Source organism: Myotis yumanensis, unplaced genomic scaffold (assembly GCF_028538775.1).
Source record: "Myotis yumanensis isolate MYYU_CA2020_CCGP unplaced genomic scaffold, mMyoYum1.0.hap1 SCAF_24, whole genome shotgun sequence".
Taxonomy (NCBI): Eukaryota; Metazoa; Chordata; class Mammalia; order Chiroptera; family Vespertilionidae; genus Myotis; species Myotis yumanensis.
In genome coordinates, this window is record NW_027223775.1 from 647894 (window position 1) to 665719 (window position 17826).

Consider the following 17826-nt stretch of genomic DNA (forward strand, 5'->3'; position numbering starts at 1 on the left):
ACATTAACACTGTAGATTGCTTTGGGTGGTATGAACATTTTAATGATGTTGCTTATACCAATCCACGAATATGCTATGTTCTTCTATTTGCTTTAGTCTTCCTCTATCACTTTTTCAATTTCCTGTAGTTTCCCATGAACAGGTCTTTTACCTCCTTAGTTAAGTTTATTCCCAGGTATCTTAATTCTTTGTTGCACTGGTAAATGGGATTTTTTTTTTTACTTTTAGTTTCTCTTTCTGTGAGTTCATTATTGGTGTATCAAAAAGCCATAGAATTCTGGGTGTTAATTTTGTACCCTGCTACATTGCCAAATTCATTCATTAAATCTCCTAGTTTTTTTGATGGAGTCTTTAGGTGTTTTTGTGGACAGTACCATGCCATCTGCGAATAATGACAGTTTAACTTCTTCTTTTCCACTTAGCATGCCTTGTTTGACTTCTTCTTGTCTGATTGCATTGGCTAGCACTACCAGTACTCTGTCGAACAGAAGTGGTGAGAGTGGGCATCCCTGTCTTGTCCCTGTTCTTAGAGTAATAGTTTTTGCCCATTGAGTATGATGTTGTCTGTAGGTTTGTCATATAAGGCCTATATTATGTTGAGGTATGATCCCTCTATGCCCAGTTTGCTTAGAGTTTTTCTCAAAATTGGGTGTTGGATTTTGTCAAATGCTTTTCCTGCACCAATTGATATGAATATCTCTCAATTTGTTTATGTGATGCATCGCATTTATTGATTTCTGGATGTTGTCCCATCCTACTTCCCGAGAATATATCCGCTTTGTCATGGTGTATGCTCATGCCAATGTCATGTTGCATCCGATTTGTAAGAGTTTTGTTGAGGATTGTAACATCTATGTTCATCAGAGATATATTGCCCTACATTTTTCTTTCTTTGTCTTTTCTTTATCTGGTTTTGTGATTAGAGTAATGCTGGCTTCATAGAAAGCGTTTGGAAATGGTACTTCCTTTGAATTTTATGGAATAGTCTGAGAAGAAGGTTTTACTCCCTGTGAAACTATCTAGCCCAGGCTTTTGTTTGCTACAAGTTTTTTTGTGTGACTGCTTGAATTTCCTGAGTAGTTATTGGGCTAGTCCTATGTTTTATTCTTCCTAATTGACGTTAGGAAGATTGTATTTTTCTAGGAATATGTCCATTTCTTCATGGTTGATCAGTTTGTTGGAGTAGAGTTGTCCATAGTAATTATTTACAATCCTTTTTTATCTGTTGGGTCTTTTGCTATTTTGCCTAGTTCATTTATGATTTTGTTTATTTGGGTTCTGTTGGTGAGCCTAGCTAGAGTTTAATCAATCTGGTTTATCCTTTCAAAGAAATAGCTCATGTCTTTATTAATCTTTTGGGGTTGTTGGTCTCTATGTCATTTATTTCTGCTGTGATCTTCATTATTTCCTTCCTGCTGCTCAGTTTTGGCTTTGCTTGTTGCTCTCTCTAACTTTTTCAGTTGTGGGGCTTAGATAATTTGTTAACTGTTTTTCTTGTTCTTTGAGTTAGGCCTGTAATGCTATGAAGTTCCCTCTAAGGACTACTTTCAGTGTGTCCCATAGATTTTGGAGTTTTATTTTTAATTGTCATTTATTTCCACGATGAATTTAATTTCTTCTTTAATCTCTTTGGTAATCCAGTCATCTATCTTTGTACATAAAAGCCCTGTGACCAGAAAGGCAGAATGACCAGAATGGCTGGTGGCTATGACTTGCATTGCGGTAGCCAACCAGCCTTATCTGGGCCCTAATAGGCCATATCCCTGACCAGCCTGGCCTCCCATCTGCCCCCAACTCCCTATGGGGGGCGGGGCTGATAAGCAAACCACCCACGGCCTTCCCCCTTGTCAGCCACACCTCCGATATGCGCTAACACCCAGATTGGAGGCATGGCCTTCTGGTTAAGTGTTAATGGTCACTAATCCCTGCCAGCCTGGCCCCATGTGCCCCCATCTGGGGACGTCGACCGGACTGCTTCCCTGCAAAAATTCATACCCTGGGCCTGCATTTATTTAATAAAGGACTACTTACCCTCCAAGTATTTGGATTTTGTTATATTTTATTGTAGTTTATTTGTAATACTAGAGGCCCAGTGAATGAACTTTGTACACCTGGCAGAGTCCCTCATCCTCTGGCAGTCTGGGAGCCCTCAGGAGATGTCCAAATGATGGCCTAGGCTTAATCACGTTGCCAATCATTCTGAGCACTGCTGTGGAGGTTGGAGAGGTTCCTGCCACTGCTGCTCCACTTGCCAGTCATCAGCCCAGTCCGGCTGAGTGGCGCTGCCCTTGTGGGAACTCACTGACCACCAAGGGCAGCTCTTGCATTGCGAGTCTACCCCCTGGGTGTCAGAGCACTTCATAGCAATCGGTCTTATCTCTTTTTTATGACCTTTACTTTGAGATTTATTTTTTCTTTTATTTTTAAGTTGTTTTATTGTTTAAAGTATTACAAAGAGTATTACACATGTCTCCTTTTTTCCCCGCCCTAGACAATCCCCTGGCCTCCCCTACCCCCCAGTGTCTTATGTGCATTGGTCATGCTTATATGCATGCATACAAGTCTTTGGTTCATTTCTTAACCCTCCCCTCCTAACCCCCAACCCTTACTGGCCTTCCCGCTATAGTTTGACAGTCTGTTCCAGGCTGCTCTGCCTCTGTATCTATTTGTGTTCATAAATTGATAATGGTCCTTGTTATCCATAAATGAGTGAGATCATGTGGCATTTTTCCTTCATTGACTGGCTTATTTCTTTAGCATAATGCTCTCCAGTCCCATCCATGCTGTTGCAAATGGCAAGAATTCCTTATTTTTTACAGCAGCATAGTATTCCATCATGTAGATGTACCACAGTTTTCTAATCCACTCATCTACTGATGGGCACTTAGGCTGTTTCCAGATCTTAGCTATGGTGAATTGTGCTGCTATGAACATAGGGGTGCATATATCCTTTATAATTGGTGTTTCTGTTTTCTTGGGATATATTAGAAGTTGGATCACGGGGTCAAATGGGAGTTCCATTTTTATCTTTTGAGGAAACTCCATACTGTCTTCCTTAGTGTCTGCACCAGTCTGCTTTCCCACCATCAGTGCAGAAGGGTTCCTTTATCTCCATATCCTATCCAACACTTGTCATTTGTGTATTTGTTGATGATAGCCATTCTGACAGGTGTGAGATGGTACCTCATTGATGTTTTGATTTGCATCTCTCGGATGATTACTGACTCTGAGCATGTTTTCATATGTCTCTTGGCTTTCTGAATGTCCTCTTTTGAAAAGTATCTATTTAGGTCCGTTGCCCATTTCTTTATTGGATTGTTCATCTTCCTTTTGTTAAGTTGTATGAGTTCCCTATGAATTTTGGACATTAAACCCTTACCGATGATACCATTGGCAAATATGTTTTCCCATGCAGTGGGCTTTCTTGTTGTTGTGTTGATGGTTTCTTTTGCTGTGCAGTAGCTTTTAATTTTGATGGTGTCCCATTTGTTTATTTTCTCTTTAGTTTCAAATGCCCTAGGAGGTGTATTGGTGAAGAAATTGCTTTGGCATATGTCTGAGATTTTGTTGCCTTTGGATTCGTCTAGTATTTTTATGGTTTCCTGTCATGCATTTAAGCCCTTTCTCCATTTTGAGTTTATTTTTGTGTATGGTGTAAGTTGGTGGTCTAGTTTTATTTTTTGCATGTATCTGTCCAATTTTCCCAACACCGTTTTTTGAAGAGACTATCTTGACTCCATTGTATGTTCTTGCCTCCTTTGTCAAATATTAATTGAGCAAATTGGTTTGGGCCGATTTCTGGGCTCTCTATTCTATTCCATTGATGTACATGTCTGTTCTTGTGCCAGTACCAGGCAGTTTTGAGTACAGTGGCTTTGTAATACAGCATGATATCTGGTATTGAGATCCCACCTACTTTGTTCTTTCTCAGGACCGCTGCAGGTATCCGGGGTCTTTTTTTATTCCAGATGAATTTTTGGAGAGTTCATTCTAGGTCTGTGAAATATGCCTTTGGTATTTTAATGGGAAGTGCATTGAATTTATAGATTGCTTTGAGTAGTATGGACATTTTTATGATGTTGATTCTACCAATCCAAGAACACGGTATGTTCTTCCACCTGTTTATGTCTTCCTCTATCTCATTTGTCAACGTCCTGTAGTTTTCTGAGTAGGTCTTTTACCTCCTTAGTTAAGTTTATTCCTAGGTATTAATTTTTTTGTGTGATGGTAAATGGGATTGTTTTTTTAGTCTCCCTTTCTATAAGTTCACTATTGGTGCTTAGAAATGCCATAGATTTCTTGGCATTAATTTAGTATCCTGCTACATTGCCAAATTCATTTATTAAGTCTTATAGTTTTTTGATGGAAACTTTAGGGTTTTTTATGTATAATATCATGTCTTCTGCGAATAAGGACAGTTTTACTTCTTCTTTTCCAATTTTGATGCCTTTTATTTCGTCTTCTTCTCTAATTGCAATGACTAATACTTCCAGTCCTATGTGGAACAGGAGTGGTGAGAGTGGGCATCCCTGTCTTGTTCCTGTTCTTAGGGGAAATGCTGTTAGTTTTTGTTGATTGAGTATGATATTGTCTGTGGGTTCGTCATATATGGTTTTTATTATGTTGAGGTATGATCCTTCTATTCCCACCTTGCTGAGAGTTTTTATCAAGAATGCGTGTTGGATTTTGTCAAATGCTTTTTCTGCATCAATTGATATGACTCTGTGTTTTTTTTTCTTTCAATTTGTTTATGGGATGTATCACATTTATTGATTTGTGAATATTGTACCATCCTTGCATCCCTGAGATAAATCCTACTTGGTCATGCTGTATAATCTTTCTGATGTACTGCTGGATCTGATATTTTGCTAACATTTTGTTGAGGATTTTGGCATCTATATTCATGAGGGATATTGGCCTGTAATTCTCTTTCATTGTGTTGTCTTTACCTGGTTTTATATTAGGGTGATGCTGGCTTCATAGAATGAGTTTGGAAGTGTTCCTAAATCTTGAATTTTTTTGAATAGTCTGAGCAGGATAGGTTTTAGTTCTTCCTTGAATGTTTGGTAAAACTCCACTGTGAAGCTGTCTGGTCCTGGGCTTTTGTGTTCTGGAAGCTTTTTGATGACTGCTTCAATTTCTTCCATAGTTATTGGCCTTTTGAGATGTTTAGATTCTTCCTGATTGAGTTTTGTAATGCTGTATTTTTCTAGGAACGTGTCCATTCCCTCCAGGTTGTCTAGTTTGTTGGAGTAGAGTTCTCTATATATTTTTTAACATTCATTTGCATTTCTGTGGTGTCTGTTGTCATTTTGCCCCTATCATTTCTGATTTTCTTTATTTGGGTCCTCTCACTTTGCTTCTTGGTGAGCCTGGCAAGAGGTTCATCAATCTTGTTTATCCTTTCAAAGAACCAGCTCTTGGTTTCATTGATTTTATGTATTGTTTTTTGGTCTCTATGTCATTTATTTCTGCTCTACTCTTTATTATCTCCTTCCTTCTGCTCACTCTGGCCTTTTCTTGTTGCTCTCTTTCTAGTCCTTTGAGATGTAGAGTTACATGATTTACTACCATTTTTTCTTGTTTTTTGAGATAGGACTGTAGAACTATAAACTTCCCTCTTGGAACTGCTTCCATTGTGTCCCATAGGTTTTTGATTGTTGTGTTTTCATTGTCCTTAATTCCCAGGATATTTTTAATTTCTTCTTTGATCTCATTGGTAAACCAATCAATATTTAATAATGTGCTATTCAGCTTCCAGGTGTTTGAGAATTTTGGGTTGTTTTTATTGTAGTTTATTTCTAACATTATGCCATCGTGGTCTGAGAAGATGCTTGGTATGATTTCAATCTTCTTGAATTTGGGGAGACTTTGTTTGTGACCCAATATGTGCTCTATATTTGAAAATGTCAAATGAACACTTGAGAAGAACGTATATTCCTTGGCTTTGGGGTGAAATGTTCTGAAGATGTCACCTAAGTCCACCTGATCTAGTGAGTCATTTAGGATTGCTGTTTCTTTGCCAATTTTTTGTCTAGAGGATTTATCCAGTGATGTCAGTGGCATATTAAAGTCCCCTACTATGATTTTATTGTTGTCGATCTTTCCCTTGATATCTTGCAGGAGATTTTTTTTTTAAGTATTTGGGTGCTCCTGCATTGGGTGCATTTATGTTTATCAGGGTTATATCCTCTTGTATTGATCCCTTTAGTATTATGAATTGGACTTTCTTATCTCTTGTTATGGCCTTCATTTTGAGATCTATTTTGTCTGATATAAGTATTGTTACCCCAGCTTGTTTTTTTTTTTTTTTTTTTTTTTTTTTTTTTTTTTTTTTTTCATTTCCATTTGCCTGAAAGATCTTTTTCCATCCCTTTACTTTCAGTCTGTGTGAGTCCCTTTTCTGAGGTGGGTCTTTTGTAGACAGCAAACATGTGGGTCATGGTTTTTTATCCATTCAGCCTCTTGATGTCTTTTGATTGGAGCATTTATTCAATTTACATTTAAAGTTATTATTGAAAGGTACTTGTTTGTAGCCATTTCTATTTTTTCTGCCTGTTTTCTGTCTTAGCTTTTTCTTTCTTTCTTTTATACCAGTCTTTTTAGCATTTCTTACATTGCTGGCTTGGTAGTTATAAACGCACTTAGCCTTTTATCTGTCTGTGAAGCTCCTTATTTCACCGTCAATTTTGAATGATAGCCTTATTGGATAGAGTATTCTTGGATTCAGTCCTTTGCTTTGCATCACTTTGTAAATTTCCATCCATTCATTTCTGGCCTGATGTGTTTCTGTTGACAAATCATTTGATAATCTAATGGGAGGTCCCTTGTATGTAACTTTCCGTCTCTCCTTTGCAGCCTTTAAGGTTCTCTCTTTGTCCTGAACATTTGAAATGGTGATTATGATGAGTCTTGGTGTGGGTGTTTTGGGTTCACATTGATTGGGACTCTCTGTGCTTGTGTGACTTTATACTTCCCCATCTCGGGGAAGTTTTCTGACATTATCTCTTCCAATAGGTTTTCTAACCCTTGTTCCTCTTTCTGTTGTCCTGGCCTCCCTATTATTCGTACGTTGTTTCATTTCACGGTGAGCCAAAGCTCCCTTAGGCTCTCTTCCTGTCTTTTAATTTTTTTTCACCAATTGTAGTTCAATTTGGGTGTGTTTTGATTCCCTGTCTTCTAATTCGCTATTTCGGTCCTCCGCTTCTCCTAGTCTACTGTTGAAACTTTCAATGGTGTTTTTAATTGTAGCTATATCACTCTTCATTTCTTCTTGGTTCTTACATAATTTATTGATTTTTTTCATCCGTTTCTTTTTGATTCTTGAATAAGTTGTTGATTTTTTCCTCCATCTGGTTTGTGCATTCTAGGACCCTTAATCTGAATTCTTTTTTTGTCATGCTGCATGCCTCAGTTTCAATTAGCTACTATTTTGGCAACTCCTCCTGTTGTTTCCTATGGGGGTTTCTTTGTCTACCCATGTTTGATCTCACCAACATATCTAGATGTTGAGTCATTCAGGGGCTGCTCCATGGGTAGCAGTGGCTCCTCGGGCTGTGGTTCCTCCTTGGGCGGTTGTGGTAGCAGCTGCTCCTCTGTTGGCAGCTGCTCCACTGGTGGGTGCTGTTCACAGCTGTGGTGGCTCCTCTGGCTGGTGGGGGGAGGCTTCACACACAGCTGCTCTTCCTCAGACAGAGGGTGTGGTGATCAGGAGGCTGCTGATCCTTGGATGGGGGCTGGCTGCATGCTGCTGTTGTTCCTCTGATGTGGTGGACTCTTTGTGGGGCTACTGCTCCTAGGACTTGGACAGGTTGATTGCAAGTCTGCTGCTCCTAAGGAGGGGGTCGGCTGCTTGCGAGGCTGCTGCTCTTTGGACAGGAGTGAGCTGCACGCGTGGCTGCTCCTCCTCAGACATGGACGTGCCACCCTCCCATCTGCAGCTCACTGGACAGGTGCAGGCTGTTCTGGCTCTGCTCCTCAGACTGGTGCATGCTGCACAGGGCTGCCGATCCTCGGACGTGGGCGGTCTGCTCGTTCAGCTGCTCCTTCTCAGTCTGGGATGGGCTGCTGCAGCTCCTGGAATGAGGCTAGGCTGCTCACAGAACTGCTGCTCCTCAGATGGGTGTGGGCTGCTCACACAACTTCTGTTCCTCAGATTGGGCAGGGTCCTTGTGCGGCTGCTGCTGCTTGGACAAGGGCAAGATGCTTGTGCAGCTGCTGCTCCTTGGACTAGTGCAGGGTGTTCACAGCTGCTGCTCCTCAGATGGGGGCAGGCTGCGCAGAGCTGCCGCTCCTCAGTCGTAGGACGACTGCTCGTGAGGCTGCTCCTCCTTGGACAGGTCAGATTGCTTGCGTGATTGTGGCTCCTTGGACAGGGAAGCAGGCCACTCACACAGCTGCTGCACCTTGGACAGGGGTAGGCCACATGAGGCTGCTGCTCTTAGGCTCGAGGCAGGCTGTACATGGGGCTGATGTTCCCGGGACAAGTGTGCGCCGCTCACGTGTCTGCTGCTCACTTGGTTGAAAAAATGCTGTGAAAAAAAGTAGGAAATAAAGGAACAAACAAAAAGAAAGTGGGGGGGAGGGGGGGGAACTAAGCAAAAAGAAAAAAGAAAAAAGCTAACAAAATAATAATACATAAAAATGAATAATTGAAATGTCATTCCTTTGGCTGGTTTAAGATCCCAGTTTTCAGCAATGTCTGTGCTTTTTGTTGTTGTTGCTGTTGTTGTCATTGCTGGGACAGAAAGCCATTCTATAGGCCAAATCCTGTTAACTCCCAGGGACTAATCAGATTATTTTAATCCTTCACCTCATTCAGGGTGGAATCTGGGTGTGGATGTATTCCTTGCCTGGAGCCTGGAGGGAGGAATTATAACCTCAGGAGAAAATGGCTGCCCAAGTCCTGTGCTCATGGGTGACTCAGCACTCAATTTATTGCCACTTCTCCTGCCCCCCCTTCTCTCCCCAGCCTCTCTCCAGATTCCACTCCTCCGCACCTGCTCCCCCTCTTCAGCACAGGTGAGTGTCTGTATCCGAAATGTCCTCTGAACAGGGTTCAGCGAAAACAATCAACAAATGCCAGCCACAGAAACGGGGAAGGCTGAGTCTCTGTAAGCTCCTCTCTTACCAGCACTGCATGGCCTCTTCAGCGCTTCAGGCTGCCCCTTTTAGGCTCAGTTCTCTGTAATTACGGAAACCAGATCTCTAATCCCCCTGCACCAACAGTCCCCTGGATGTCCTTTCCACAGTCAGGGGCTGTGCCTGTCCCAAGAGTCGTGGCTGTGTGCCCCGTGGTCTCCCTCTGCACCTGTGGGCTCAGAGGTCTGTCAAACTTTCCTGCCCAGATCCCTGGTTTTTACCTTACAGAGGAACTCGGCCCTTCCTGGCTGCAAACTGTCTCACCAGCTGAGTGTACTTCGCCAGTTCAGGGTGGGTGTTATTAGTTTCAGCTGCTCACTCCATTTGCTCCAGGACAAGCCCTGGGATGCCCACCACCATCTTGGCTTCTTGAGATTTATTTTTTCAAATATAATTATTGCTCCCCTAGTTTCTCCCCGCCCCCCGCTTTGCCTGAAAAATGTTTTCTCTCCTTCCACTTTCAGTCCCTGTGATTCCCTTATTCTGAGGTGGGTCTCTCGTAGACAGCATACATATGGGTTTGTTTTATTATAATTTTAGCCATCCTATATCTTTTGAATGGAGTGTTTCGTCCATTTAGGTTTAAGGTTTTTTTGATAGGTCCTGATGTGTTGCCACTTTTTTTCGTTATGCCTGTGTTTCTTCTGTCTCTTCTATTCCTTCTTTTTAAAACAGTCCCTTTAGTATTTCTTGCATTGATGGCTTAGTAGTGAAACACTCCCTTAGATTATTTTTTTCCTGTGAAGATACTGAATTCCCCTCTAGTTTTGAATGATAGCCTTGCTGGATAAGTATTCTTGGATTTGTTCCCTTGTTTTGCATCACTTTGTATATTTCCTTTCATTCCCTTCTGGCCTGATTTGTTTCTGTTAACAATCATTTGAAAATCATTTGATAATCTAACAGGAGAGCCTTTGTAGGTAATTCTGTCTCTCTCTCTTGCAGCCTTTAAAATTGTTTGTGTGGTTATTGTTTGCCATTATAATTACAATGTGACTTGGTATAGGTCTTATTGGGTGCATCTTGTTCGGTACTGTCTGTGCTTGTGTGACTTTTTCTTCCCAAGATCAGGAAGTTTTTGTCATTATTTCTTCTAATATGTTTCCTAATCCTTGTTCCTCATCTTGACCTTCTGACACCATTATTATACATATATTACTTTGTTTCATGTTGTCCCCAATCTCCCTTAGGATATCCACTGGCTTTCTATTTTTCCTCTCCAATTGCTGTTCAAATGGTGTTGTTCAGGGTGTGTTAATCTGCCCTGTCTCCTAAGTCACTGATTCAATCCTTTGCTCCTGCTAGTCTACTATTGAAACCTTCCATCATATTTTTCATTGTAGTTATTATCAATTTTTTTCATTTTTCTTTGATTCTTACATAAGTTGTGGATTTCCCATGCATCTGGTGCATGAACTGTATGACCCTTATTCTGAATTCCTTTTTGAACATATTGTATGCCTCCATTTAATTAGTTCCTCTTCTGGCAGGTCCTCCTTTTTTCTCCTTTGGGGGTTGTTTTTCTCCCCATTTTAGCTATCACTGCAGAACCCAGGTGCCAGGGCACGAGGGGTCAATGGCCGCAGAGTGGACCGGCAATTCAATTGTGCACTCCAAGACTCACAGGAGGCCGTTGCGGTGGAGTCGTGGAGTCGTGGTGTCTGTGGGTCTGCTGCTGCCATAAGAAGGTCTTTGGCCAGAGTGCCCCTAGGATCTCAGGTGATGTCTGAGGCTGATCTGGGTGGAGGTGAGGCTGGGTTCCTAGCCATAGCAGCTCTCCCCTGCAAGATGGCTTGTTTTCTTAGAACCATATTTAACATTAAACAGTTTAGTTACATAATACTAAAGATTGTGTAAGGGGCTTATTAAAAATAGAATGGATAAACAAATCATAACTATGTAAATACAGAGTTTCAGTCATACTGGACTTTTTTTCTGTCATTTTAACTGAAGAAATAATTTAAGTAAGAATTCTGAGATGTGGTAGAGAAGGAATAAATTACCTAATCACTTTGAATGAATAATTGTTTTAAAAATAAATAGTTTATGTAAGCCTGGTGCACTGAAACATAATGAAATTGATGTTGTCAAAACATAAGTGAAGTAACAGACACATTCTAAAAAGTAATCCACATTGCCCAGTCAGTATTTCTCAATGGCTGAGGATAGAATTGTGAACCAAGATGTCTCGTCACCTATTCCTGGTCAGGACACATGCCTAGGGTGCTGGCTGGTTCGCCAGTATGAGACATTAAAGGAAGCAGCTGATCAAAATATTTCTCTTCCATCTATGTTTCCATCTCTCTATCCCTCTCCCTTTCTCTCTCTCCAGAAAACCAAGAATAAGCCCATTAAAAAACAACAATGGAAGGTATGTGTTTTCTCCTGGAATGTGAGACATTTTAGTCCTTATGACTAGAGGTCTTTGGAGGACTTTTATTAACCAACATATATGGTTCTGTGTTGAATAGCTCAATGGAATATTGTTAATAATGAAGTGTTTCATAAAATTACAAAGAAAAAGGACTCTATCATTTTTGAAGGAAATGCTTGGTTTGGGGGAAGAATTTGAGGTGGATCTTGATTTTGATTGCAGTAATTGGTAGGTTTCAAACAGTTATTTGTTCAGGTTAAATGTTATGTAGTGTTGATATGATGTGTACCCATTTTAGTCTGTGAATGGAATAACAATTAAAGTAGACTACACCAAGAAACCATCTTTTCAAAGTGGGTGTGGACAGAGGGCACCACTTCCATCAAGAAATAGAGGTGATGTAAGAAATCTGAGAAGTGGAAGAGGAGGAAGTAAGAGAAGCAAAAGCACATCCCTCAGATGGAAAACACTTAGGTAATGTTTTAGAATCTGTGGATGGTAAGAGATCTGACTTAGGTAAACACATAATACAATATACAAATGAGGTATCTGTATCTGTACCTGAAGCCTATGTGATCATATTAACTCCTATAAATTCAATAAAAAGTGCAGAAACTGTCAGTAACTCAAATGTTTTTAAATAATTAAAAATAAAGATATGAGCATGAAATCATTATTGATGTGAAAATGGTAACATTGAATGAAGAGAAACACCTCAATTTCATCCATATCTTTCAAAGCAAAAGGAATGGTACCATTCATTTGATTGAGAATGTATACTGATGATCAATATGATTTGTAATTGTTTAAGAGGTATAGCACTTATAATAATGAATGCAATATGTAATGTGTGAAACATTCCTAATGACCTTACAGGGATAGGATTTAAACCTCAAGCTAAATTCAGTCTATTTTTGCATTACTGTTTGCCTCTAGTCACTTCAACAGTTCTCTGAAGAATTCAATTGTATTGATCTTATGTTAGAATGTTACACTTTGGGAACAAGAAGTTATGTAGGTTTAAAGTGAAGATTCATACTTATTGAAGTACTAAGAATTTGTTCTGAAAGTGCAGTTCTTTCGTCTGAAAAAAGGACATCAGTTCACCTTGGAAAATACCCACTGAAATAAAAGTTAGTCTAACTATATAAACTTCAAGGACACACACTTCATTGTTTAGAATTGGATTTGAAATAATCGTTTTTACTATAGGAATGTGCAACACTGTACTGTGTAAAATAATAATCTCTATTATTATTTTGATAAGGTGATCTTGTACCTACGTTTGGTGTAGAGAACTTTCCATTTGGAAACTACATAAGAGAAATATCTATGGTATTAAATAGATTCACCAAGTGGTCTCTGACTCAGGCAAAGGCTAAAAACCAATGATTCTCCAATTTCATCCTCCTTTCTTTCTTTCTCTCTTTCTTTCTTTCTCTCTTTCTTTCTTTCTTTCTTTCTTTCTTTCTTTCTTTCTTTCTTTCTTGTATATAAGGAATATGAAACATGAATAAATATGTTGATGAGCTATTTTCAGGGAAGTTGTCTTTTAATTATCTATTTACTTATTTTACTGACTATGAAAGGAAGGTACATTCATTTCAATATATCTGTAGCAGGAAAAGTTGGTTTCATATTAACTCGTTTTCCCAGTTTCAAAGATTTAGTGTCCATTTGTGATAATTAGGTGTGTGACATTTCACGGAAAATTTCCTAAAGTGTTCTTGCAGAGTTTGTGCAAGATGAAGGTGAATGTTCCTGTTTTTCCCACCTAGGTGATTTGGAGAAGAGTTTGCCAGTTCATATTTTGCCACATATGAGGATGCTCATAGTTCTTCTTTCCAGGAAAAATTACAGAATTAGAAGATAAGCCTATTTTCTATTTAAAAATGAAAACAGTGATTTTTAATTATGTATTATTCAACATGTTTCCTTTAAATACTATTAACATAGAGTATAGTATTCTGATCAAAGAATTATTTTATAAATGAACTGTAGGAATCCTATGTAATAACAGAGAAAGATGCAAATTGACCGTGGCCCCGAACGCTTCCCTTTGGCTAATCAGGGAGATATGCAAATTAACTGCCAACCCAGATGGTGGCCGGCAGCCAGGCACTGAAGTGAACAGGATTCTTGCTTGCTCCAGTGACAGAGGAAGCCAAGGTTCCCCGCCTGCTGCTGCCGGCCTCTGAGCTGCAACTCTTAGAAACATTGTTGCAAATATAGAAGGTAAACATTCACAAGAAACCTGCTTTCAGTCAGCCGGGCTTCAACCAGCAAGATGGCAACAGTGTTACAAGTATAGAACCCAAACAAACCGAGATCCCTGCTTTCAGCAGCGGAGGTCTCATAGCTGGAGTCGAGCCTCAGAGCTAAAACCGGCTCTCAGCTCCAGTGACAGCCATAGATGGTAAATAAATCCCAGAATAAGAAAAAAAGGAGAGGTTGGGAGTCTCAGTTGCCCACCAGCCTGAAAACAGCCATCATCCCCTCAGCCACACTTGCCCGTCACCCCTGAAGGGGTTGTGACCAGCTGCAAACAGCCATCATCCCCTCACCCAGACTGGCCAGGCACCTTAGTGGGGAGCCCCACTCTGAAGCAACAAGATGGCGGCTAATTTGCATGCTGAAGGCGAGTGGCAGTGGGCAAGGCTGTCTGCGGTCCGGGACCCGGATCTTTGACCCTGCTGGGTGGGGGGCAGTGCTTGAGGCTGTCCGCAGTCCAGGACCCAGATCCGTGACCTGGCAGGCGGGGGGCAGTGCATGAGGCTTTCTGTGGTCCGGACCCGAATTCATAACCTGTCGGGCAGCGGGGAGCACTTGATGCTCTCCACGGTCTGGAACCCGGATCCATGTCCTGGCGGGCTGGGGGCAGTACTTGAGGCTGTCTGCGGTCCCGGGACCCGGATCCGTGACCCTGCTGGGTGGGGGGCAGTGCTTGAGGCTGTCCACAGGACCAAGACACGGATCTGTGACCCTGATGGGCAGGGGGCAGTGCTTGAGGCTGCCCATGGGACCAAGACATGGATCTGTGACCTTGCCGGGCGAGGGGCAGTGCTTGAGGCTGTCCATGGGACCAAGACAGGGATCTGTGACCCTGCTGGGAGGGGAGGCAGCTTGGACAGGGGCGGATCGACAGGGGTTAGGCAGGGCAGGACGCTTGGCTTCCGCCCAGGCCCAGTCACTCTGGACAGGTGAGCAGTGCAGAGAGCCTCTGGATAGGGGAGGCAGGCCGGAGGAGGGCAGCCTGTACTCCCACATGGTGGTGGTGACAGCTGTGAGCGCTCCAAGTGGAGCATGCAGGCTGAGCTGAAGTAGCGCCTGCAGGCCATCAGCGCCCAGGAGTGGCTGCGCAAGATCCACCTCCTGGCCCAGAAGGTGCAGGATCGCAGGGACAGCCACCGTGGCAGGCCAGACTGACGTCCTCCTGGCCGCACCATGGGGGTTTGTGGATCTGCAAAGCCAGAGGCCTCCAGTGTGCACATACCCCCTGGCATGCGAACATCCCCCAGCACACTGTCACCCTTCCGCGCCTGCAACAGTTGCAAACCAAGGTGTGAACAAGTTCCCCCCACCTCTCCCCACCGCACTTCTATCAACCCCACATGCCGAACACCCCACAGGATGTGCACACATCCCCTCTGATGCGCTCACGTCCTTTGAAGAGTGTCTGGATGTTCTGGCTGCTTAGAGTGGGCGCCTGTGAGATCACAGTGAGAGGGCGGAGTGTTGATGCCCTGTTCCCATGGAGGCCAGTGCAGCTAAGGGATCACCTCTGGGGGGTTAATGCAGGTGCTGAGGCAGGAGCAGGTGCAGACAGACACACCTGGTGGGCACAGGCAGCCCTCGCTGAGGTGCCTTAGATCAGTGTTCAAGATCAAGAACCCAGAGGCGGAGAGGAATTCCGCCCTCAAAGTGGAACAGTGGGATAGTTGGGGCGACTGTAGAGAAGGAATGTGCACTTTTGGTGCCAGCACCCATGAGCAAAGGCTGTCCTGACTGAGCCTCACTTGCTTGGGGCTTAGCGCACTCCTGCCAGGCAGCAGGTGACAGGATGTGCTTTTCTGAATTAATGAGAGAAAACATTGATTCTCCTGCTGGCCATGAAGGTGGAAAGTGAAGTGGGAGACATGTGGGGAGTGAGCAAGGTTCCCTGCCTGGGGGTTCCAAATCTGCTGTTGGTTTCTTTCACCGCTAACTAGAGATATACAGTGTGTCCCCCAAAGATGTAGACACACTTTGAATACCTACTAATTCCAATGGTTTTAAGCATGAGAAAGAAACAACAATGGAGCTGTTATCTGTTAAAAGTTTGGGCACAAACAGGTAGTTGGACATTCCCTGAGGGGTCTCAGATTGGAGAGGGTGAAGGCCAGACTGAGGCACCTTTCCCCCATACCCCAGTTCACAAATTTCATGCACCGGGCTACTAGTTATATGCTAACATTCGTTAAATAACACTTTTTTGTGATGCATCATGTTTTGACTTTTTATATCTTAATTTTTAACTATGACATCACACATTTAAAGAGCTTTTATTGAGATGAAACTAATTTGAAGACTAGTTGAGACGGTTTTCTTGTATCTTTAAAATAACTTCTTTCACTTACTATATCTGGCTTCTCTGCATTCAAATTCCGGTGTGTGTGTGTGTGTGGTTGTGTGTGTGTGTGTGTGTGTGTGTGTGTGTGTTTTGTTTTGTGTTTTTTTGGCACATTTTTGGCACGTATATATGCTTCAGTTCTTTCTCGGTTATCCAAACTGATTTTCAATAACTCTGAGCACTGTACTGAAGACATGTAAAGATAGAATTTTATCATTTTGGGCTAACCAGCATGCTTATGACCATGATCCTGTTTGGTAAAGATTTATACACAATAACCAGACTTGACCATTTAACAAATGGTGACCCTACTCAAGTAGAATGATGTTATTTATGACACAGAGGATGGCAGACATACAATTAATCTTGACAGAAGTGGCTCCACAGGTGGGTTCCCTTCCATTGAAAAGGGCTCCATCTTCAAGAAGTTGGGATCCTCCACCTACAAGACCTGCCCATTCTGTTCCAAGGCAAAGCACTACTGGGATGGGAAGTCAAGGTAAAGGCTACAGCCTCTCATGGATTACAGTAATGAGCTGTTTTAAAAGGAATGCTGCACTTTAATTTCAGGAAGCCAAGTGGAAAGTGAGTAGTGGATGGGCATCTGTACTGAACACTATCTTATTGTTTCATTGTTAGGAAATAATTCTTCAGCTTCTAATTAGTGAGGTAAGAAGTAACACCAGAGTGAGGAATGCATTCCTTTTAATCCATGTTGATACGATGTCCCTCCTTTTTATATTTATTTTTTTAATATTTTAAGAAAAATGATTTCAGCATCATAATGTTACATTGAATAACTGTTAATATTTCCAGAAAAACTATTTTAAATGTAATAATTTTACATGTGATAAGCAATAATATTCCAAGAAAAACAATTTTAAAATAATAATACTGGAGACCCAGTGTACAAATTTGTGCATGGTTGGTGTCCGGCCTGCACATCCCAATCTCCGGGTTGGCCAGGGGGAGGGGATGCAGTTGTTTGGCTGTCTGGCTCCACCTGGAAGGAGTGGGGGACCAGAAGGGGGAAGATGAAGGCCAGGGGAAGGGGCTGTGGGCAGCTTACTGGCTGGCGGGTCCTCGATTATTGCGGGGCGTGGGGCGGGCGGGCGGAGAAAACAGTGAGGGGCTGGCTGGAGGGTGCATCCGGGACGCTAGCCAGACAGTCCCACCCCATGGTTGATCCCCTGGTCAAACTCCTGTTTGAGGGGGCAATTTGCATATTAGCCTTTTATAATATAGTGTTGCAGGCAATAAAAATATGTTTAAAAAATTTTAAATATAATATTACCGAAACAGTGCAAACATATTTTATCACAAAATTTGTAGGAATTATTAAATATCTAAAAATAGTAGGATTCCTTCTATTATATTCTAAAACATAATTTTTTACCCTGGCTCTATTTTATTCATCTGTTTATATTTTATTTTTTGAAATACTTTTTATTGATTTCAGTGAGAAAGGGAGATGGAGAGAGAGACAGAATCATCAATGATGAGTGAGAATCATTGATCCGCTGCCACCTGCACGCCTCACACTGGGGAACCAGCCCACAACCCAAGCATGTGTCTTTGGCTGGAATTGAACCTGGGACCCTTCAGTCTGGCAGCCAATAATCTATTCACTGAGCCAAACCAGCTAGGGCTATTTTTTTAAAATATACTTTATTAATTTTTTACAGAGAGGAAGGGAGAGAGA